This window comes from Pinus tabuliformis, chromosome 2_2 (assembly GCF_031772625.1).
Source record: "Pinus tabuliformis cultivar Carrire ecotype Pingquan chromosome 2_2, CPIR1, whole genome shotgun sequence".
Taxonomy (NCBI): domain Eukaryota; kingdom Viridiplantae; phylum Streptophyta; class Pinopsida; order Pinales; family Pinaceae; genus Pinus; species Pinus tabuliformis.
In genome coordinates, this window is record NC_142300.1 from 107,113,696 (window position 1) to 107,138,063 (window position 24,368).

A 24,368-nucleotide genomic window follows, 5' to 3' on the forward strand; every position below is an offset into this window, starting at 1 on the left:
CTATCCACAACCTACAAGGTTGACACCACAACAATTGGAAGAGAAAAGAGCAAAAGGGCTTTGTTATAGTTGTGATAGAAAATACACTAAATGTCATAAGTGTACCGAGAATAAATTATTTTACATAGATTGTGAAGAGGAGGAAGAAAAGGAATAAGAAACGTCAAAAGATGAGGATATACACCAGGAAAAAATCTAGAAAAAGAAGAAATGAATCTAACCATATCTTGTAATGAATTGGCTGGAATTAACACTCCTTAAACTATCAAGATAGAAGGGCATATCAAGAAGAAAAAGGTAATAGTTTTTATTGATTCAGGAAGTACCCATAATTTTATTCATTATAAGATAGCCAAAGAATTGAATTGATTCCTATATCTAGCACAAGAGTGTCAAGTGATGGTTGCAAGTGGAGGAACCATAAATTGCTCAGGAAAGTGTCATAATATCAAGCCATCCATGGGAGAATATATCTTGAATAGCCCAATGCTTTCTATTCCAATGGGTGGTGCTGATGTTGTACTAGGAGTCCAATGGCTACAATATTTGGGTACAATAGCTTTTAATTTTCAAGAACTTTTCATGAAATTATATTCAGAAGGAAAGGAAATTGAATTAAGGGGTATCACAGGGAAACCAGGAAAGATAATCAGCTCTAATGGAATGTCAAAGCTTCTAAAAAAAGAACAACGAGGCATAATTGCACAATTATGTTCACTAGAGGTTCCCACATCAAAATCGTCCATTTCTCCATATCTCCAAAAGTCTTGGACAATCATTCCAAGGTATTTGAGACTCCCAAAGGCCTCCCACCTGTTTCTGATCATGATCATGCTATCAATTTGATTCCAGGAAGTGTTCCTCCAAACATCAGGCCTTACAGATATCCCTATGTTCAAAAGAGTGAAATTGAATGTATGGTTGCAAAAATGCTAGAGGCTGGTATCATTCAACCTAGTCAAAGTTCTTTCTCTGCTCCAGTAGTATTCGTTCAAAAGAAGGATGGATCATGGCGCATGTGTCCAGATTATAGGTGTTGAGCGATAAAGAGGTGTATTTTTAACTCCTATTTATCCTACATTAATTATCAATCTAGGTACGATTTTTTATTTCAAAAATGTACTCAGTCTAAGGCGGGAAATTTACTCTAAGAGTAATGTTTTGCAGTATAGTGTTTCAAATGCAAGAATAAGCAGATGCTTGAAATAAACCTAATTGCAAGTACAAGAAACTAAATGCTCTGAACTTAAATCATTCACTCAGAAAACTACAACAATCATCAGTCAAGGATGCAGTAATAGTAACTCTTTCCTCTGTCAACTTATGGAAATGAAATCAACCATAAACAAGATCCTCAATCTGAGAACTTAGGCAGTAATTGCTAATGTCTTTTACAGTTGTTGATCGTACACTCCACACTAAGGTAACTGATTAGAAATGATAATTGAATTAACTCAATAATGCTTCTAATGGAAATAGAATGAATATGCTCACTTCAATAACAACAAAAAGCATAACCAAATACTTGCAAACAATAAATGAACAACAAAGCTATCTTAATCCAAATGAACAACAAAGCTATGTTAATGGAAATGAGCAACAATTTGTAACGAACTACGAGGCTTTATAACTGAAATGAGTAACGATATAAGTGTGTTGTGGTAAAAACACAACACCCCCCATTATTGATGCATCCGCTTCGAATAATGGGGACCCTTTCTATAAAAATTTTGGCTAAGCACCTTTTTGATTTTTATTTTAATTAATTACCCTACGCTTTCATTAATTTTTAGTTTTCTTGGGATTCTTGTTTTGATTGCTTTGTTAGAATCGATTTTTTATAAGCTTCCCATCGACGCTTGTTTCGTCTCATTTGGTCAAATGGTTTGAAAATGGCACTCCTTTGAAATCTCATCATTTATCTAGCCTGGGTTAAAAATGCATAAAATGTACATATTGCATTTTGTAAATAAATTAGTCCAATAACGCATTCAGTTTAAATATTAACTCGTAGAGGGTTTTATTAACATTTTTCATTATGCAGCCAAATAATTAAGCATCGAGACTTAAGAAATTCACTCCAATTTTCTAATCAAAATCTTAATCTCGAAAAACCAAACATTCAAGTGGCTGTAGTTTATTTTTATTATTTTTCATTTATTTTCTAAGTGGCTGTAGTTTTTTTTAGCTATAGTTTAAAAACTTATGTTCATAAAAACAAAACAAAAAATGAAAATTTAAGTTTAAAATTAAATTTTAAATTAATTAAATTAATTAATAATTAATTTAATTAAATTAAAATTTAAAACAAACAAATTAAAAAAATATAAAAAATAAATAAAAGATCGCATCGGGAGTTCTATTCGGAACAATTTTTAAAGAACCCCGACAAGCCTATTAGCCACCCCCCGATGCGATATATCGCATCGGCATTTCGCATTATATTAAAAAGCCCAAACACCTCCTTCCCGATTTGCCGATGCGATGAAGCAAAAGACAATAACCGTTCGCATCGGGACTTATATGTATGCATGCGAAACAAGTTCGTTAACCCTTCATCCTCCCGATGCGAAGTGCCGAAAGACTTCGATAAGCCCTCTCCATGCCGATGCGATAAGTCAACATTGATTTTAGGCTCATGGGTTAATTCGATGGTTTTAGGAATGGTTTGCGAATCGTTAATGGTTTATATCGTTATGTTTTAAAGTTTTCATACGTATGAGTGAGGTTAGTATATTAGTTATGGTAATATGCTGTAGGTTAGTGTAGTTTATATATATGAGTGTAGGTTATTATATTAGTTTAAATATTAATATGTATTATATTAATTTACTTAATTAATAATATGTAATGTATTATATTATTTAAATTAGTATGTAATATTTAATTTATTTAATTTAAATTTAATAATCATTTAGATTAATATTAATTAGTTTTTAATTAGATTAAATTAGTTTGTGATTAGTCAATTAAATATTAGTTAATTAAATTAATAAATAGTTTATTAATAATTAGTTTAGTTTATAATTAGCAATTAAATTAGAATTAATTAGGGACTAATTTAGAATTAGTTTTTTATTACAATTTTTTAGCCCAGCAACAGAATTTCCAGATTCATGCCAGATTTGACCCATCAACTTTGGAAGCTCATAAATTGAGTTATACTTGGCCAAATGAGGCCCAGGACGGCTCATTGGAAAGAGAAAATCAAGGAGAACATTTTGAAGGAGGTTTCACCAACAGATTTGATCATTTATTGGGCCAAAAATCAGGCAGAAGATCAGGCTCCGAATTTTGAAAACAAAATCAATTTTCTGAGTTATTGTTTTCAATTTCATTTGTCCAAAACCTCTTCTAAGTGCATATCCATTGGTCAATAATATCATTTACCAATCAAACCATTCCAAGCATCAATACAGAGCTTATATTTTGTTTTTAATTATTTATTTAAATAGAATTTGATTGGGTTTGATTTAATTGCCAGAAATAATATTTTGATTGCATTTTAATTTATTTTGATTTCTTTTGCAGGAAAACAGTGGAAAAGATATGGAGAAAAGGATTTCAAGCAATGAGAATGCTCCAGCAATTGAAGATCAGAATTAGGAGCAATTAAAATTATATTTGGCAGATTTCTCTTCAACAAACTCTCCTCTCCAAAATTCTTTCACAAATATTATAAATAACAGATTGCAGAATGGAATAGGGGCTGCTCTCCTCTGCAATTTTAGACTTCTGAAAGCACTATTGTAATTGGAATTTAGAGTTGTAGGAGGGAGGAGTGAAAAATCTCAGATCTGGGGATTATTGAGGATTTTCCCTTTGTATATTGAATTATGCATGAAGAACAAAGCTTGCACTATTGTGGCTCTAGTTTTGAAGACAGAAATTCAAGCAATGTAAAGGGCTGTTGAAGACCAAGGATAGAGAAATGGATGCAATAAATTGGTATTTCTAATACTACTGTTTTAAATATCAGTTTCATTTTTATGGTAACAGTAATGTGTCATTTTATTCATGTTTGTGCACTATTGTCAATATGGGTGGTTTGTCTCAATATTGTTATCATGTATCTCTGTTCTTATGGATTAATTTTTGATTCCTGAGTAACTATTTACTCAGAAATCTGCCTTATTAAAACTGATTTATTGAGTGGTAATATGTTGTGAACTATTTCCACATATTATTGTTTAGTTATTGGGTTTGCTGATTTGATAATCAATATCATTTATGTGAACTACTTCCTGAGTGTTGTTGGTTTATTATTTCAGTAAAAAGGTCTCAATAGGATGTGTTTTGATATCCATAATATCAGTTAATTGAACTACTTCATTAACTTGATATTAATTATAAACAAGACATATCTAAATCCCAATACTTTAATTATCTTGCTCTTAGTTGGGTTAGATCTATATCTGCCTAATTAAGATAGGATTTAGATTAGTTTCTTTTGCTTGCATCATAGAATAAGCTTGTATTTAGAGTAATTTTACATTCTTTTAAGTCCTCTTCTCAAAGAGGCAAAACTTTAGTTGTGGCTTGGCTGAGCCCAAATCAGCTTAAGGGTCATTCTCTTGCCTGATCAGCAAGGAGAAGTGATCTGATGTCCCTGTCTATTGGTAGTTAAAGATACATTATAAACCAATAGCAATAGGGAGAAGGTAACTGGACCTAGATGAACAGTCGGAGCCACCACACCAAACGGAAAAGGAGCTGCTTTTAAGGTCCGGACCGGGTGGTTATCCCCCAATGTTGTTGCAGCGATTTTCGAGGCCTCAACATTTTTGGCGCTAGAAGGAGGGCCTGAGATTTTTGTCTATTGGAGTCTTTTCAATTTTAACATTTTGTTTATGGCTCCTCTTAAACTTCCAATATGGAGTTGTATCCATGGACGTGTATCCTCCAATACTCCACCCGAAGTGGTAAGGCTCTTGTCTCAGGTAAAGTTTAATGGTAAGAGAAATTCTTCTGCTTTTAACCATGTCTTTCAATTTATTCAAAATGTTTCAAATTATGATTTTCAAGGAATTGATGAAGGCATCTTGTGCAGAATTTTTACTCTCACATTTGCGGCAAAAGCCAGAAACTGGTGCAAAACTCTTCCAGTTGCCTCAATCCATAGCTGGGATCAATTTGTTACAATTTTCATTTCTAAATTTGACGACTACGATTATGAACAGGTATGTCAAGAAATTGAATATCTACGTAGGTTTAAAAATGAGTCTGTTAATGATTTTAATATGCGATTTCATTTGAATTGCTTAAGATTTAAAGACAAAGATAAACCTACGGAAGAAGAATCATTAGATTGGTTTAAATATATTTGTTCTCTTCCAACCATTCCCAATCCATATGAGATTGATTCAAGCTTTGTTCCATCCCCTTCCAATATAAATGAGAATCCCAATTTGGATGTGCGAATAAATTGTGATGAAGCGGTTTCACAAAGCTTAGAAGATATTTCTAATCAAATGCAAGAAGACAACAGCAGCAATTTTGGAGAAAAAGCCGCCTTGAAATCTGAAAGCCACTTTGAAGTAAATTCGGAAAATCAAATCGCAAATCAGCAAGTACAAGCAGCAATCAAAGTAAATAAAATGCAAACTGCTGTACAAATTTCTGAATTTCTCCATGATAAGCAAATGCCAAAATCAGAGCAGCAAAGCAGTGTTCTTCAAGAAAGCATATGCACGCAAAGGAATGATCTGCAATCTGAAATTTACAATGAGCATAATGCACAAGAGCTCTCAAACAGAGACAGTTTTAAATGCATTGTTTCAGGTTCACACTTTTCCCTTTACCCTGATATTTTCAATAATGGTAATATTTTTCCTCTTAGTATCAATGATATTTCAGAAATTAAAGAGGATGATTTAAATGAATTACCATTAAAGTTTTATCAAGATAAAGAAATAATAATCGATCATTCTTTTGCCATTAATGAACATGAAATGCTTGTTCCTCCTTGTTTGGATATATTGGATGAGATAAAAGGGAATTGTAGAGAATCTTGTGAAGTCATTTATGATAATTACTCTGACATTGAGGATGTTGATTTCTATTCCTCTCAAGAGAATCCTCATGAGAAAATTCAAATAACATCTGAGAATGATGAACGCTTCAATTTAGAAATTATCCCGACTAATCGTCATTTTAGAGCAACAAATTATCTTCATGATTTCACCATTCAAGAAAACATTCCAATTTATGATTCATATGAGGATCAAACTCCCATTCCCATTCATAATCATAATTCGTTTTCTAATTCACAAGTTGGAATTCAAAATTTTTCAAATTCCATAATTCTGGCCATTCCTTGTGAAAATGAAATCATTTCAAATCGATCCCAAATGTGCTGTAACATTAGTTGTACAAATAATGACTTCATTTTAGTTTTTCTTTCACAGCTATTTTGTTTAAACTTAGATTTATTTTCTGATTTTATTTTACAGATTTTTCACACTTTTCGCTGGCATATTGAACACCTTACTGATGCCTTGCCTGATTGGGAAATTGAAGTTTCATATTATAACCATGAACATCAAGCGCTGTTAACATATCAATGTCAATTGATGCTCATTACTTATCAGAAGCTTCTATTTTTTCAAAGGCAATATCAACAAGAGAGTGTATTTTTGCAATCTGGCCAGCTATTCAATTTAATTAATAATTTTCCATGTCATTTGACAAACTTCCATTCATTTTTCATTGACTCATTTGAAGATTATTTGGAAGTTTTTCCTTCAAGGAAAATTGTCAATGATTTAACATTTGTACATAATACTAACAATTCTTTCCAGGCCTTTGAATTTCAAAACTCATATCCACAATTCGGCCTGTTATCTCTTTCCTTGAACATTTCCCCATCCTTAATGGAAATCGATCCAGATTTTTGCGATCCAATTGGTATCGAATTAGAAAGGAAATTTCAAGAGAAGGAGATTTTAATCAACTTACTAACAATAAATGTACATTCTTATTTCAGATTTATTTTCCTTAGTTTAGTTAGATTTTTATTCTTATTACTAACATTTGAACTGTACATAAACGCAGGAATAAAAATGAGAAAATGGCTACACTGGAAATATGACTATACCTAGTCATTCTCATGCATATGGTTAGAATAGGAGTAGGATTAATTTAGTTATTTTGTTTTATGTAGTTAATTTATTTTCAGCAGTTCTGTAGATTAAAAAATAAAACAAAGCAATCAGCCTTCTCATACATGATCAATGGGAACATTTTTCCTTATCAGAAAATTTTAATTCTTGCTTTCCTTTTTGAAACTTCTTATAGCGATTTCTCTACTCTGCCTATTTTGAATAATGTCTTGATCAAAGTCAATTAAAGTTGCACTTGGCATCAAAGCCACTTTTCTTCATTTCGAGATTTCCTTCTAAGATTTTCTTTTGAAATTTTTATGGTAAGGATTTGAGGATATAAAAGCTTCACGATCCCATTATCCCATGAGATGTCTGATTGACTATGATAAGCCTAATTATAATTCAATCATTATTAGTCAATATAACCTGTCACGGTAATCATATGAAGTTCATATTATATTCCTCGGAATTTGCCAAAAGCTGATCTTAAGGATGCCCATTTTGCCAAGTGCACACATTTAAATCTGTTTTGACATTTTTAAAATTAGTGGCTTAATCTCATTCTAATCTTTAGTTTATTATCTGATGCTGTAAAAAAGCATCATGTCTATTTACTAAAGGCATTATTAAAAAGTCACTATAACAATACAGATTTTTCTCAAGATTAATTCGGAATGAACAGAGGTAATAAATTGTTACTTAACTTCGAAAGGGAAGCATAGTTTCATATTTATTTCTGGTAAATTTTATATTCCATGAACATGAATGATTAATTTCATTTAGGCTGATTGCACACTTAGATTTAGAATAAATAATGAGATGATTTTAATCAAAGGAAGAATTTGAAGATTCATAAGGTAAAATTTGCAGACAATTTCCTTTCAGGTACGCATTTACAACTTTATTTTCATCCATTATTAGTTCTGTTTTTCTTAGCTTATTTTTGATTTATGTTCTGTTTTATTTGCAGGTTTTTATTTCTTTTCAAAATCTGAAGTAAGCAGCAAACTCATTTTAAAATTGCAAACAGGTTCAAGGAAATTCAATTCTGATTCATTAGAGTTTAAGCATTTTTTAACTTTGCTTTCATTCATTAGAAAACTCAATTGAAATTTCAAGAAATATCATAAGACCATTCGCATCATAAGATTTCATCGGAAGTAGTTCTTAACATTTCTTTTGATCACAAATTGTTCATCAAAGACCTCCGATGTATTATCTTACTCATGTGTCATATTGCATTTCGCATGTCGGAGCTTTCCAAGTGAAGTATACTTCCATGAACATTAATCGCCGATCTCCGATAATCGACTTTACCGATATTGCGATAAATACATAATTCCAGATCCGATATGAAATTCAAAGCAAATTCATAAAAAATATCGCGTCTGTTCAATCGCAATAATGGTAGGAGTATAACTTTAAAGGAGGCCGATGTTTCGGATCCGATATGTTATCAAATTTTCAACATAAAATTATCGGGTCCACTCTTCACCACATATCGGCATATTAAGAATTGTTAAATCATGCGCATAACATTGCCGATCGCGATCGCCGATTAGCCACGTCATTCATCGCATATCGGCGTCGCAACAATCATATTGTGTTACATCGAGTGTTTAAGATTGCCGATCGCCGATTTACGTCATCCATCGCATCGCTGATATCGCAATCGCTCCCTTGCAGTTTTATTTATGGCCGATATCTCGGATCCGATTTGATTATTGAAATCCCATCATAAAAGTTATCGGGTCCGCTCTTCATCGCATATCGGCATCGCAAAAAATATATTGTGTTACATCGGGTACCCAAAATTTGCCGATTGCCGATTAAGCTATGACATCAATCGCATCACCGATATTGCAATCATTTCATCACATTCTTACGCTCACATCACCTCTCTGAATCTACAATGTGTATTTTGCAATATGGGAAGCACAATGCAATTTATTCTCTGATCCCCGATATAATATTTCTTTAATGATGCGATCGCTTCATTTCATTGCACATGTTCTTATCGGCAATTTGCCATTGCAATCTCCAATGCAACAACTTCCAATGCATGCCTCTAAGCCGTTAGCATTTAATCAATATATGGCATAGCAATAAAAGTGAAGTTCTGCAGATTGAATTTGAAGTATGGTGAAGAAACATGTTATGTGAATCATCCGATACGGCAATGTGTTATTTTAAAAGCGAGCTTGGGTAACAACTATGGTAAGAAAGCAGTTAATGACCAATTTGCAGCATATCCAAATTATTTCAATTTCTCATACATTTTAGTTTAAATATATAATTCCATAATTAAAAATGGAATTCAAGACCTCTCTATCTTCATATTTAAATTTTATTATCGTAGATTTGGTCTTGATTCCGAACTATTTATAAAATCATGGAATTTATATGAAACTTGTGATATTTTGAGAAACAGTCATTGCTGCAAATTCTCATTCTCATTTTTGATGCATTTGCTTTAATTTCAACTCCCTTGAACACTAGGCATTTCATTTTTACGTTTTACTGCTTGCTTTAGTGTAAATAAAATAAATAATGATTTTGGGTTACAAGATTTTGGTTAGTGTGACTTCTTCATGTTTTTAATGATAATTAAAATAAGGAGTCAGCTAGTTTGGAGAAACTGATACCTTTCAGGTAAGATCAAAAGCAATTATCCAATGGTAAGATTCATGTACCCACTTTCATTAATTTCCATTTCATCACTTTAGTTTCATTTTTGTTTTTTAAATTATGCTGATATAAAACTCTGTTTTGCAGCTCTTTACAAATTTTTTCAATCCTCTGCCAGATCATATTTTCGAAAGTCCATACTCTTATGCTGGCTTTATTTCAATAAGCAGCGATAATCTTCATCGAAACAGCTACACCAGGAAGTTTCTGAACCTTTAATCTGTTTCTTTAAGCATTCCTTTTCTTTTAGAAAATGATTAAGATGATGCTTGGGAACAAGAAGACTCATATCAAACAGAAATTATTCATTGTGGCTGAATTTTACGATCACTGTTATCTAAAAGTCTAAAGCATTCACAACTCTGCAAGGTATGTTTTTCTAAATCTCAACATAAGAAGGAATGATAACATGCTTATTTTCTTTTTCTTCATATTGTTGGAGGCATTGGTACAAACATTCTTGTTTGAGTTTATCTTGCGATACTTGGATTTTCTTTTCCATTTTTAGAGATTTCTTGCTTTTGATTTTTGCTCGCTGATTTCTTTTCCCATTTTAACATAAGAATTATTTTTCTTTGGTTTTCAGTTTTGATTTTGGTGACTTTGCCATTATTTATATGGAAGGCCTATTGGTTACCTAACAATGGTCAGCATACATGGAGAAAAATTGTTAATAGTCACCTATTAGCTTTTTCTTAAATCTCTTAGTAAAGTTTGATTTTCTTATTATAAAAGTAGACATACTTAAGGAAGAGATTACCAATCAAGAGAAGTTGGCAAAGTATCGTAAAATCTGAAAATTTCTTTTTCATCAAACTGTAATCATTTTGAGATTTCAAAATTTTATTAAGATCTTTCAGAGTTCTATTATCAGTCAAGAAAAGTTATTTATAACCAAGTAAAGACACTTTACAGCAAAGCACCTTTAACTCTGAAATTGTCATTCTTAACTCTTAAGGAGTCAATGATTCTCCCTGTCCCAAAAAGTTTTATTTTTCTAGAGTATAATCCAGAAATATATTTAAACTTAAAAGATAAGAGGTCTCATCATGAGCCTGCTTACCATGATCATAGGGGAAAAATAGGCTGACATTACCAACACTGCTAAACAAACCAGGGTAATGGCTTATGATTGCAAACAATTATAAGACAAGGGGTCTCATCACGAGCTAGCTTGTTCAGTCCAATTTTAACCAGTGAATGGCATTGTCAACTATCTGGCTACCATACTAGGACAATGGCTTTTAAGATTTAATATAAAAAAAAAAAAAAAAAAAAAAATAAATAAATAAATAAAAAGTAATACATATATAAATGGATTTATCTCTAGGTCAATAATTCTTGAAAAGATGGGATTCTGAATCATTGATGATTAAAAGGTAACCCTGTCGAAACTATGGATGTTTGCTGGCAACAGTGGCTCTACCTGTGACAAATGAGTATACCTTAAAAGCTAAGCTGTAAAGTGACCCCTGCTTTATCTCTACAACTAATTAAGGACTGATGTATAGTTTTGAAATATTTTAATTTATGAGAAATTTTAAGAAAAATTACAGTTAGATGATTCTTGCTTTTAGTCAGACTAATGAACTTAGTCAAGCATTTCAAGCATAATTTTCTCTTCTTTAATTATCTTTGCTTTAATTTTAGGAAAATCTCATTCATAACAGAGATAACTGGTTCTTCTCCCGTGTGTCGCCAATTGTTGTGGTAAAAACACAACACCCCCCATTATTGATGCATCCGCTTCGAATAATGGGGACCCTTTCTATAAAAATTTTGGCTAAGCACCTTTTTGATTTTTATTTTAATTAATTACCCTACGCTTTCATTAATTTTTAGTTTTCTTGGGATTCTTGTTTTGATTGCTTTGTTAGAATCGATTTTTTATAAGCTTCCCATCGACGCTTGTTTCGTCTCATTTGGTCAAATGGTTTGAAAATGGCACTCCTTTGAAATCTCATCATTTATCTAGCCTGGGTTAAAAATGCATAAAATGTACATATTGCATTTTGTAAATAAATTAGTCCAATAACGCATTCAGTTTAAATATTAACTCGTAGAGGGTTTTATTAACATTTTTCATTATGCAGCCAAATAATTAAGCATCGAGACTTAAGAAATTCACTCCAATTTTCTAATCAAAATCTTAATCTCGAAAAACCAAACATTCAAGTGGCTGTAGTTTATTTTTATTATTTTTCATTTTATTTTCTAAGTGGCTGTAGTTTTATTTTTAGCTATAGTTTAAAAACTTATGTTCATAAAAACAAAACAAAAAATGAAAATTTAAGTTTAAAATTAAATTTTAAATTAATTAAATTAATTAATAATTAATTTAATTAAATTAAAATTTAAAACAAACAAATTAAAAAAATATATAAAAAATAAATAAAAGATCGCATCGGGAGTTCTATTCGGAACAATTTTTAAAGAACCCCGACAAGCCTATTAACCACCCCCCGATGCGATATATCGCATCGGCATTTCGCATTATATTAAAAAGCCCAAACACCTCCTTCCCGATTTGCCGATGCGATGAAGCAAAAGACAATAACCGTTCGCATCGGGACTTATATGTATGCATGCGAAACAAGTTCGTTAACCCTTCATCCTCCCGATGCGAAGTGCCGAAAGACTTCGATAAGCCCTCTCCATGCCGATGCGATAAGTCAACATTGATTTTAGGCTCATGGGTTAATTCGATGGTTTTAGGAATGGTTTGCGAATCGTTAATGGTTTATATCGTTATGTTTTAAAGTTTTCATACGTATGAGTGAGGTTAGTATATTAGTTATGGTAATATGCTGTAGGTTAGTGTAGTTTATATATATGAGTGTAGGTTATTATATTAGTTTAAATATTAATATGTATTATATTAATTTACTTAATTAATAATATGTAATGTATTATATTATTTAAATTAGTATGTAATATTTAATTTATTTAATTTAAATTTAATAATCATTTAGATTAATATTAATTAGTTTTTAATTAGATTAAATTAGTTTGTGATTAGTCAATTAAATATTAGTTAATTAAATTAATAAATAGTTTATTAATAATTAGTTTAGTTTATAATTAGCAATTAAATTAGAATTAATTAGGGACTAATTTAGAATTAGTTTTTTATTACAATTTTTTAGCCCAGCAACAGAATTTCCAGATTCATGCCAGATTTGACCCATCAACTTTGGAAGCTCATAAATTGAGTTATACTTGGCCAAATGAGGCCCAGGACGGCTCATTGGAAAGAGAAAATCAAGGAGAACATTTTGAAGGAGGTTTCACCAACAGATTTGATCATTTATTGGGCCAAAAATCAGGCAGAAGATCAGGCTCCGAATTTTGAAAACAAAATCAATTTTCTGAGTTATTGTTTTCAATTTCATTTGTCCAAAACCTCTTCTAAGTGCATATCCATTGGTCAATAATATCATTTACCAATCAAACCATTCCAAGCATCAATACAGAGCTTATATTTTGTTTTTAATTATTTATTTAAATAGAATTTGATTGGGTTTGATTTAATTGCCAGAAATAATATTTTGATTGCATTTTAATTTATTTTGATTTCTTTTGCAGGAAAACAGTGGAAAAGATATGGAGAAAAGAATTTCAAGCAATGAGAATGCTCCAGCAATTGAAGATCAGAATTAGGAGCAATTAAAATTATATTTGGCAGATTTCTTTTCAACAAACTCTCCTCTCCAAAATTCTTTCACAAATATTATAAATAACAGATTGCAGAATGGAATAGGGGCTGCTCTCCTCTGCAATTTTAGACTACTGAAAGCACTATTGTAATTGGAATTTAGAGTTGTAGGAGGGAGGAGTGAAAAATCTCAGATCTGGGGATTATTGGGGATTTTCCCTTTGTATATTGAATTATGCATGAAGAACAAAGCTTGCACTATTGTGGCTCTAGTTTTGAAGACAGAAATTCAAGCAATGTAAAGGGCTGTTGAAGACCAAGGATAGAGAAATGGATGCAATAAATTGGTATTTCTAATACTACTGTTTTAAATATCAGTTTCATTTTTATGGTAACAGTAATGTGTCATTTTATTCATGTTTGTGCACTATTGTCAATATGGGTGGTTTGTCTCAATATTGTTATCATGTATCTCTGTTCTTATGGATTAATTTTTGATTCCTGAGTAACTATTTACTCAGAAATCTGCCTTATTAAAACTGATTTATTGAGTGGTAATATGTTGTGAACTATTTCCACATATTATTGTTTAGTTATTGGGTTTGCTGATTTGATAATCAATATCATTTATGTGAACTACTTCCTGAGTGTTGTTGGTTTATTATTTCAGTAAAAAGGTCTCAATAGGATGTGTTTTGATATCCATAATATCAGTTAATTGAACTACTTCATTAACTTGATATTAATTATAAACAAGACATATCTAAATCCCAATACTTTAATTATCTTGCTCTTAGTTGGGTTAGATCTATATCTGCCTAATTAAGATAGGATTTAGATTAGTTTCTTTTGCTTGCATCATAGAATAAGCTTGTATTTAGAGTAATTTTACATTCTTTTAAGTCCTCTTCTCAAAGAGGCAAAACTTTAGTTGTGGCTTGGCTGAGCCCAAATCAGCTTAAGGGTCATTCTCTTGCCTGATCAGCAAGGAGAAGTGATCTGATGTCCCTGTCTATTGGTAGTTAAAGATACATTATAAACCAATAGCAATAGGGAGAAGGTAACTGGACCTAGATGAACAGTCGGAGCCACCACACCAAACGGAAAAGGAGCTGCTTTTAAGGTCCGGACCGGGTGGTTATCCCCCAATGTTGTTGCAGCGATTTTCGAGGCCTCAACAAAGTGGTAAAGGATAATAATCTCGTTATGATAGAAAGGGAATAGAAACGCGATTCAATCACAGCTTATGCAATAAAATGATTCCATAAAGTATTAGAACTTGTAAAGATAGGAAAATGTAAACCAATGCGATTCAAGGAAATGAAAAGTAAATCAAACCATCACACGACTGGAATTGTAAAGTAATGGTACAAATAGCAAGTGGATCCACCAGGATTGGTCCCTTAGCTGCTAGTGAAACACCGCTGGGCTAATTCAGTAGGAAGGAATGGAACAAAAACTGACTTATATATTGATCATGTGAATATGTTTACAAATAATCGTACACTGTTTTGATTAATAAGAGTCGATGATCAAAGTACCAATACAACAGTAAATTCTGCAAAATGATAATTCATCCCCCTAATTTCTACAAGTGTTGTCCTTTTATAACAGCTAGGTGGACAATACAAGAATACAGATGAGTTTTGAGGCAGCGATCCCTCAGGATCAAGGGATCCTGAGGGATTTGCTCTATATTTTATCTTCAGTTATCTTTTTGTCTTCTTGCGTTGATGCCATGTTTTCCCTTTCTTTTCCTTGACTGTGTGCTCTGATCTCAATCTTCTTATTTGTATATGGCTTCCTAGTGAAGGGATAGCAGTTACTTTTGCTTTGTCATTTCCTCCCGAATGGTGGCTTCGTATTTCTCCTATTTTTTGTATAGAGGAAAAGACAATAATTTGTTAATTTGTAATAATCACAAATCTCCTTAATTCTACCATGATTCATTTATATAGTACCATCTTAGACTATAAAGGAGTTTATGTTTAAAGAAAAAGAAAAAGAAATAAATGGCAAATTCATACCTCTTCCATGGCTCAACACACCCCCCTGCTTACCCTTTTTCATGCCCTCATGAAAGCCATGTAATTTACATGCAAAGTTGTTAGAGAATAGGCCGGAGAGGGATTTTCATGTAGTGGTCTAAAATCATGATTTGCAACTAAAACTTCAAAAATACGTCATGTCTGCCCTTTAGGTAATTCATAGATAGCCTTATATTCTGTTGCAGGATACCAAATAATAGGGCTTTGAAATCTACAACCTAGCCAATACGATCCTTCCCTCAAGATGAGGTTACTATATGTGACCAGGCAGTCGACAGCTAACTTAAATTTTTTTTAATTGAATGGCTCTCTGTCCTGAATATTTCGATTGGAGGTCTTCCATCAGAGTTAAGCTGCTGCTACGGCATGGTCTTTGATAGTTAGGAAATATTCTACCCCTTGGTGGACAATGTCTTTGTGGATGGGTCCCAATGTCTGGATTACACCCTCCTTTCTCATTAGGCTTTTATGCTTAGTCCACAGTTGTAATGCATTTTTCGGTTCACCCATGACCCAAAGGTCTAACCCATTTTCTTGTCTCTAAAAATTGTTATGGGCCTTGAGCCACTTTAACTGGTTGGCAGCAAATGAAATGAATGCTTGAAACTGGATATCTCCCACAAAAGGACTAGGGTTCTTCTCCATTTCCTCTTCCAAGATAAAATTATGAAAATAAAATTCATAGATTCCATGCTAAACTTTTACTCCATAGTGTTTACAACAATTTATAAAATCATCAACATTTTTCAATTCTATAGGTTTCCTTGCCTTAACATCTTTAATTTTTAACTAAAAATATCTTTCTAATAAGAATAAAGAATAATTTTTGGTAGGGGCCCTACATGCTAGGACATCTGTATATAGAGAATAGAGAATATCCATTTGACTCCTTACTGTTTTTAGTCTATTCCTTACCTCTTCAACTTTTTCTTTTTCCTTCTGACATTTATCGAAGGATTATCCCTCTGCTGCATTGATGTCCCTTAATTGCTATTGTAGCTCTTGCTATTTCTTCTCAGGAAGAATTTCTTCTTCGAGCTTTTCAATAGTTCGTTGAGCCTATGCCAGCTCCTCTTGAAGTTTTATTACACCAGGGTCCTTATCAAATAACACACTTTTGGGTTGAAGATCCACCTGGGTTTTCTTATTATGATATTTAGTCCCTATAGTATGTGTCTCCTTATCATGAAATGTCTGATTGGCTGTACCACTGGAGGATAGTGCCTCGGTCTGAAAATATTTATTGCAAACTTGTGCATTTTCTATTTGGGTGGCTGTGTCCATAACAGCTGCATGTTGTTCCTTGCTATCTTGAATGACTATGGGCTTGGTTTGAGTTTCCATGGCCCTTGTGTTATGGGGTTCAATTTTGATGGTTTCATCCCCTGTTTTCGGGGTTCTTTTAGAGATTTCCCCCTTTTCAAGACCCTTAACTTCTGTTTGAGTTGTTTTATTACATTCAACAGCCTTTGTTGTTCCTTCCTCAACCTCTCAATTTTATTCATCTTATTCTTCTTGTTCCTGGGAGGAATAGTTGTTTCCTTTTCTGGACTTGGTTGTTCAGCTGGGTTTTGTTCTTCCGGGACTGTGCCCTTGCCCTGGCTTGCCTCCATATTTTCGGTTTGGAACAAATCTTCAGTGTTCATGTCATGGAAAATTTTAGGGGCTAATGTTCGCCCAGTGGGCTAATTTTCCATGATTGTTCCACAAAAAAGATTCGCCAATTTCCAATTTTATAAAAGACGATTCGCCCAAATTTTAGAATATAAAATTATTTTACCTTAAAAATCGCCAACATTATATAGAGACTATATATAAAATAATTATAAATTTGAATAATTTTACAAATATATCAATAAACATTTATAATTTGCATATTAGGGATTAGTGAGATTCGCCAAAGTTTTAAACTTCAAGAAAATTTTCTATCCTTAAAATTTTCCTTGGTTCATGTTATCCTGACTAGGTTCCTCAGGGGAGGTAACCCTAGTTTTCTCTGCCACTTCTTGGGAGGCTTTTTCTTCTGCTTCTTCCTCTTCATGCTTTTCCTTGGATGTATCCTTGTTGTGGGCAGAGTGTTCCTGTGATTGTGCTGCCTCAATATTGAGGTTGAGCGGGCTCTGAGGTTGAATATACTCTCCCATATTGACCAAAATTTGGGCCAATTCATCCTCCTTCAATGGATTTTGTGGTGGACTTGCTCTGGAGGTAACGGGAAGTTCTGCTTCCTCCCCTTCTTCTTTACTAGTGTGCTCAGTTTCTTCCTCTTCCTAGTTTTCTCCTCCTTCGAGTCGCTCATCTCCAGAAATATGTAATTCTAAGGGTTGGCTGCTGCTACACTAGAGGCTCTCAAACATTCCCCTGCCTCTTTTTATTCTGGAGGACTGTCTGGGTTTTTGCAATCTTGATGTTGTACTGGTGGTTCTTTTTCGATTTGGGGCAAGTAAGGCCATTCCCCCATCTATTGAAAATACCAATTCTTCCCAACTAGTCTGCTGCTGAGTAAGACTATAACTAATTATTAATCGTATTAAACAATCGTGGCTTACTACCTTTCCTATATGACGGGATTTCCTTATGCTCCGAGTAGCGTCATGCAGTAAAAAATTGAAATATGCAGGTAAATTTATAGCACATTTTTGTTTTAGTACTGCTAACAATTTGAGATGGTGTTGTCTTACGACATCCTTTCTCCCATTGTAGGTGATGTAGCTTTGCACTACCCTAGCTAGTTCTTTCCATGGTTCTCCCAGAGTTGCGGGTTGGACTCCTTTCCCTTTGACAATTAGGTGTTGTCCCTCATCCTGAAATATGGTCATGGCTTCTTGAAGTCTCAGTTTCTTATGTGTCCATGTGGGTCCAACTGTTGGTAGTCCAGATACCTCTACAATTACCGCATCCGTTATTGTTATTTGCTTTCTTCTTACTATGGAATGGTCCTCCTGCAAATTCTGCAAAAATTTGACGGCCACAGTTTCATGGGGCTGCTATAATCGTGTAAGGTAGGCAGTCCATCCTACTCTCACCAAACTTTATCGTGAAACATCGGAAACTATTAGTACTTGTGGTTTGCTGCGTACTAATCGACATCCCATTTTGTTTAAGCTTTGTACACTGTTAATTCTCCAAATAAGGAATTGACACGTCTGCCAGTGTATTTTGGAAGTCACCCATGCTCCCCTGAAATATGATAGGTCGTCCTTGACTGGTGAATGTAGGAGAAGCGTATTGGATGTCAATCGTAAAATATATAAAAAGAAAGGCATACGTATCCATGGCATGATTGCAAAAAGTAGTGAATTGCTGAAATCAAATCTTATCATGAAAATCTTGAATAGATATGGAAAATCTATGTAATTATGCGAAAATAAGGGAAGAGGACAACTGAGGTAAGTAAGAGGTTCGAAAAGGGTTTAGAAGCATAATCTCATTTTAAATTAAGATAACGATATAAGAAAAGGGTTTATAGTTGCTATTGATGTTTGAAAAATATGACTCCAATACCATCAGCAGAGCTTTGTTGCCTGCAGGTGTTTATAACCTTGACAAAGTTGCTTTTTACCCTTGGAACCATAATCCTTTATGTATGCCTAGGAAAGTGCTCTGTGTTATCAGGATGGAGGTCATTGTGCTGGCTTGGCAAACAGATGAATCATAATGCCGTTCACGAGGAATGAGTAAAAGGTGGGAAGGCTGGCTCGTGATGAGACCTCCTGTTCCAAGGACTTTTTTATTTTTCTAATGTGCCTCTTGGATCATATCCCTGGTGTGGTGGCCATAGTGGGAGTGCCACTTCGCTGCTTCCTTATGATCATGGTAGGCTAGCTCTTGATGAGACCCCCTATCCTTCATCTGACAGATCATAAAATTGTTAGTAATCATATAGATATATTTTTTCTTTCTTTTTCTTTTCTATAGCACTTCCTATTTATATATAGAGGATGGCTCAACACTCCTTAAGAGTGGGGATGGTGGAAGAAACATGAACATATCAATAGAGGAAAATATGCCCTTATTCTTATTCAATAATAATAATCAAAGAGAATTATGAAGATTTGGGGAAGAACCAACATGATAAAAATAATCAATAAAATTAGTTAGTGAAAATAAAGGTAGCAAAGAAATATAGATAGTTGTTTTCTTTCCTTTTTTCTTATCAAATACAAAGCAATTTTCTTTAAAGATTACAATTTTTCTTTGATTTGTTGATTTCAGTAACCTCTAATTTTTGTATCCTTGCATAAATTTATATCTTTACCTTGAAAACATCATGAAAAGTGAAACATTATTCACAAGAAAATCTTAAAAAAGTGTTTTTCTTTAAAAGAAACAACGAAAAATGTACTAAAAGAAGGGTTGTTTCTTAGATGGAACAATTGTTGTTCCTTAAGAGGAACAACAAAAAACATCTACACGCAAAACAACGATTCTTTGAAGAGGAACAACAAACTAAAGAAAAAGATACATGCGAAATTGTTGTTCCTTAAAAGGAACAGCAACTGTTCCTTAAGCGGAACAACAAATAAAGCAAGAAAAAAATAAAATGTTGACATTTTGGCGGAACAGCCTAAAAACAATCCAAACCAAAACTGTTGTTCCTTAGAAGGAATGGCAGAAAGTAAAAAAAAATGGTAAAAAGGTTGTTCCTTTTGAAAGGAAAAGCAAAAAGCAATCGGGCAGAAGTGCTATTCCTTAATAGGAATGGTTTTTGTTCTTTAAGTGGGACACTAGATTTTCCTTAAAAAGGAACAACAAAAACAATCAGCGGGAGTGCTATTCCTTTAAGAGGGGCGGCTTTTTTTCCTTAAGAGGAACAGCAGCTATTCCTTAAGAGGAACAAAAGTTGTTCCTTAAGAGGAACAACAGTTGTTCCTTAAGAGGAACAGCAAAAACAATCAACAGAAGTGATGTTCCTTTAAAAGGGATGGTTATTGTTCCTTAAGAGGAATATCAGTTGTTCCTTAAGAGGAACAACAAAAGCAATGAACGGAAGTGTTGTTCCTTTAAGGGGGATGGTTGTTGTTCCTTAAGAGGAACAACAGTTGTTCCTTATGAGGAACAATAAAAAGGTAAACATGCAAAAGAGTTGTTCCTTAAAAGGAACGGTTGCTCTCCCTTAGGAGGAATATCAATTGTTCCTTAAGATGAACAACAAAAAGATCGACACACAGAAAATGTTGTTCCTTAAGAGGAATGGTTGTCGTTCCTTAAGAGGAACAACAGATGTTCCTTAAGAGGAACAACAAAAAGGTAAACATGAGAAAATGTTGTTCCTTAAGAGGCACGGCTGTTGTTCCTTAAGAGGAACAACAACTCTTCCTTAAGAGGAACAACAAGCAAATATAAGCACGCAAGATTGTTGTTCCTTCAGAGGAACAATATGAAAAATAAAGGCACGCAAAATTGTTGTTCCTTAAGAGGGATGGTTGTTGTTCCTTAAGAGGAACAACCACTGTTCCTTAAGAGGAACAACACGGAAAATAAAAGCACACAAAATTGCTATCCCTTAAGAGGAACTAAAAAAAATAAAAATAAAAAATAAAAACCTTCTGTTTTTTCTGAAATGGAACGGCTGTTGTTCCTTTGAGAGGAACAAAAATTGTTCCTTAAATGGAATAGCAGTGAAAACCTGTTCAAAAACCAGTTTATACAAATGAAATTAAGAAAAAAAAACTTATGTACAAAATTAGGAAACAAAGGAATTGTTTAGTGAATTAATGTTTTGGGGGGGGGGGGGGGGGGGGGGGGGTGATCTTCCTCAGCAAGAATCTGCATAGTGGAATCTTTCCATAATTGCTGGTAAAAGGATTCCCAAGAAGCAGTTTATGGTAAAGTCGCACTCGATGTCCGTTTACTTTAAAGGAATGTCCAGATCCATCAATGATAGTCAATGTAATGGTGCCATTGTCATGTATTTTTTGTATCTCACAAGGTCCAAGCCGTCATGTCTGGAGTTTTCCGGGGAAATCCTGAAACCTAGAATCGTATAGGAGTACCCAATCTCCTTCGTGGAAGATTTTCTTTTTAATAAGGGCGTCATGCCATTTTTCTCTCTATTGTTGAATTAATGCAGTATGTTGAAGAGCTGAGAGCCTAATTTCATCTGACTCATTGATTTGCTGTAATCTATTAATCTGGGCCTTGTTTAAATTCAAACCCACCTCCTGCACTGTTCTTAATGTTTGAATTTCAAATTCTATTGGAAATATGGGTTCTTTTCCAAATACTAATTGATATGGTGAATATCCAGTGGTATTTCTCCAAGTTGTTTGGTATGCCCACAAGGCTTCCGACAATATTGAAGCCAAATCATGTCTGTATGATGCAACTGTTTTTGTAAGTATTGCCTCTATCACCTTATTCATGTTATCTACTTGGTCATTTGCCTATGGGTGGTATGGGGTTGTAATTTTGTGCTGAATGTGGTAATTCTTTAATGTTGCAGTGATTTTATTACCTACAAATTTTGGCCCTCCATCTATAATTATGTCCCTTGGGAGGTCATATCGCACAAATATCTGGAAAAGGAAATATATTATAGAGTCATCTATAGCTCTTGGAAGTGCCTTTGCTTCAACCCATTTGGTAACATACTCTGTTGCAACTAGTATGTATGTTTTCTAATTTGATGATGGGTTAATAGGGCCAATAAAATTGAGCACCCAGCACTCAAATGGCTCAATTACTAGTTTTGGATTCAAAGGCATTTCATCGGACAGTCCAGGGCATCCTACCCTTTGGCAACTATCACAGGCTTGAACAAATTTTTTAGCGTCTTTAAAAATTGTAAGCCAATAATAGCCTGTTTGTAACACTTTTTGACCAGTCTTGTGGTCTGTGAAATGTCCGCCACATGTTCCATCGTGGCATGCTTTCAGAATTCCAAATACTTCGTCTTCTCGGACTCATTGTCTGATGTGCATATCTGCCCCTGTAGGAAATAGGTAACCCCCAATCCAAGAGAATTGGGTACTACGTTGTACTATATGTTTCTGTTCATTGGGCGTTAAATGTTTGGGTAATTTACCTATGGCTAAATAATCTGCAACATCAGCATACCATGGTGTCCTGACAATGACAGCAAACAAATGTTCATCTGGGAATTGATCTTCGACTACCACTGTGTCTGTTGGCTTTGGCATTCGTGAGAGAAAATCAGCTATAGGATTCTCTTTTCCAAGTCGATCCTTTATTATGATGTCAAATTCCTGCAATAAAATCAACCATCTTGTTACTCTACCATTTGTAACAAGTTTATTTGTTAAGTATTTTATGGCAGAGTGATCTATATATAAAAATATAGGATACCCAGTTATATAATGTCTAAACTTATTTACAGCATGTATTACAGTGAAAAATTCTTTTTCAATCACAGTATAGTTTAAGTAGGAGATAGATTATTGCTAATATAATAAATTTCATATGGCTTTTTATCTTCTTCCTACCTAAGGATTGCTCCAATAGTTGTGTCTGAAGCATCTGATGAAATTTGGAATGGAAAATCCCAATTTGGGCCCCTTAGCACAGGGGCTATCGATACAAGATTTTTCAGATCCTCAAAAGCACGGTCACACTTATCTATCCAAATAAAATTAACATTATTAGTTAGTGCATATAGAGGTGCAGCTATTTGAGAAAAATGCTCTATCAATCTCCTATAATAACCAGAAAAACCCAAAAAACTACATACCTCTGTTTGTGTGGTAGGAGTACATATTAACAAAATTATCTGAATCTTAGTCGGATCTACCTGTATTCCAGCTTCTGAGATATAATGACATAGGATGAGTCCCTCAGTCATCATCATATGACACTTTTCATGGCTCAAGCAGAGCCTGGTGGCAATACATCTTTGCAACACTTTTTCCAATGTTTCTAATGCTGGCTCGATATCATCTCCATAAGGTGTAAAATCATCCATATATACTTCGAGCCCTTCATTTATTAAATCTGAAAAGATACTAAGGAAAACCCTCTGAAATGTGGTAGGGGCATTGGATAGGCCAAAGGGTAAGACTATGTAAGAAAATGTTCCCCAAGGACAAGTAAAACTAGTTTTATCGTGATCTTCAAAGGCAATCTGAATCTAATTGTATCCATTGAAGCCATCTAGGAAAGAAAATAATTTATTTCCTGCTAATGTGTCTAATACTTGGTCAATGAATGGAAGGGGAAAGTGGTCTTTCTGGGTTGCTTTGTTTAATTCCCTATAATCTACATATATCCTCCACTTTCCATTCTTCTTTGGCACCACTACTAGTGGAGAGACCCACTTGCTATCAGATATTGGATAAATAAAGGTTACATCTAAAAGTTTTTGTAATTCAATTTTCACAATATCCTTAAGATGAGGGTTTAGTCTCCTTTGGGGTTGGCGAATGGGTCTAGCATCCTTTTCTCTATAAATGTGGTGTGTAGATAGTTGGGGATCAATTCCTTTCATGTCTGGGTAATCCCATGAAAAAGCTTCCTTGCATTTTCTCAATAGTTGGACCAACTTTTCTTCTTGTTCAGTAGTCAGATTTTTGTTAATGTTCAAAGTTTTTCCTGGTTCAATTTCTATAGTTTTGCTATTGTAAATAGAGGTGGTAGGTATTGATTGATCATGAGTATCTTTTAGGGGATATTCTTCTTCATTATCAAATGTTGCCTCAATCATGTGACATTGTAAATGGGATCTGGTTTCTGGTTGGTTAATGAAGCTGTTAATGATGTCGTCCTTTGTTTGGTCTTTAAATTCGAGGGCATCTTCTATGGTTAATGGTGATCTAATATTTTCTGTCAGGTATGATATAGGTTGTTTCTTTGTTTTAATTATTGTGAGGCTTGGATCAACTGGGGGGCATAAGGATAAATTCTTGACATTACTCCCTC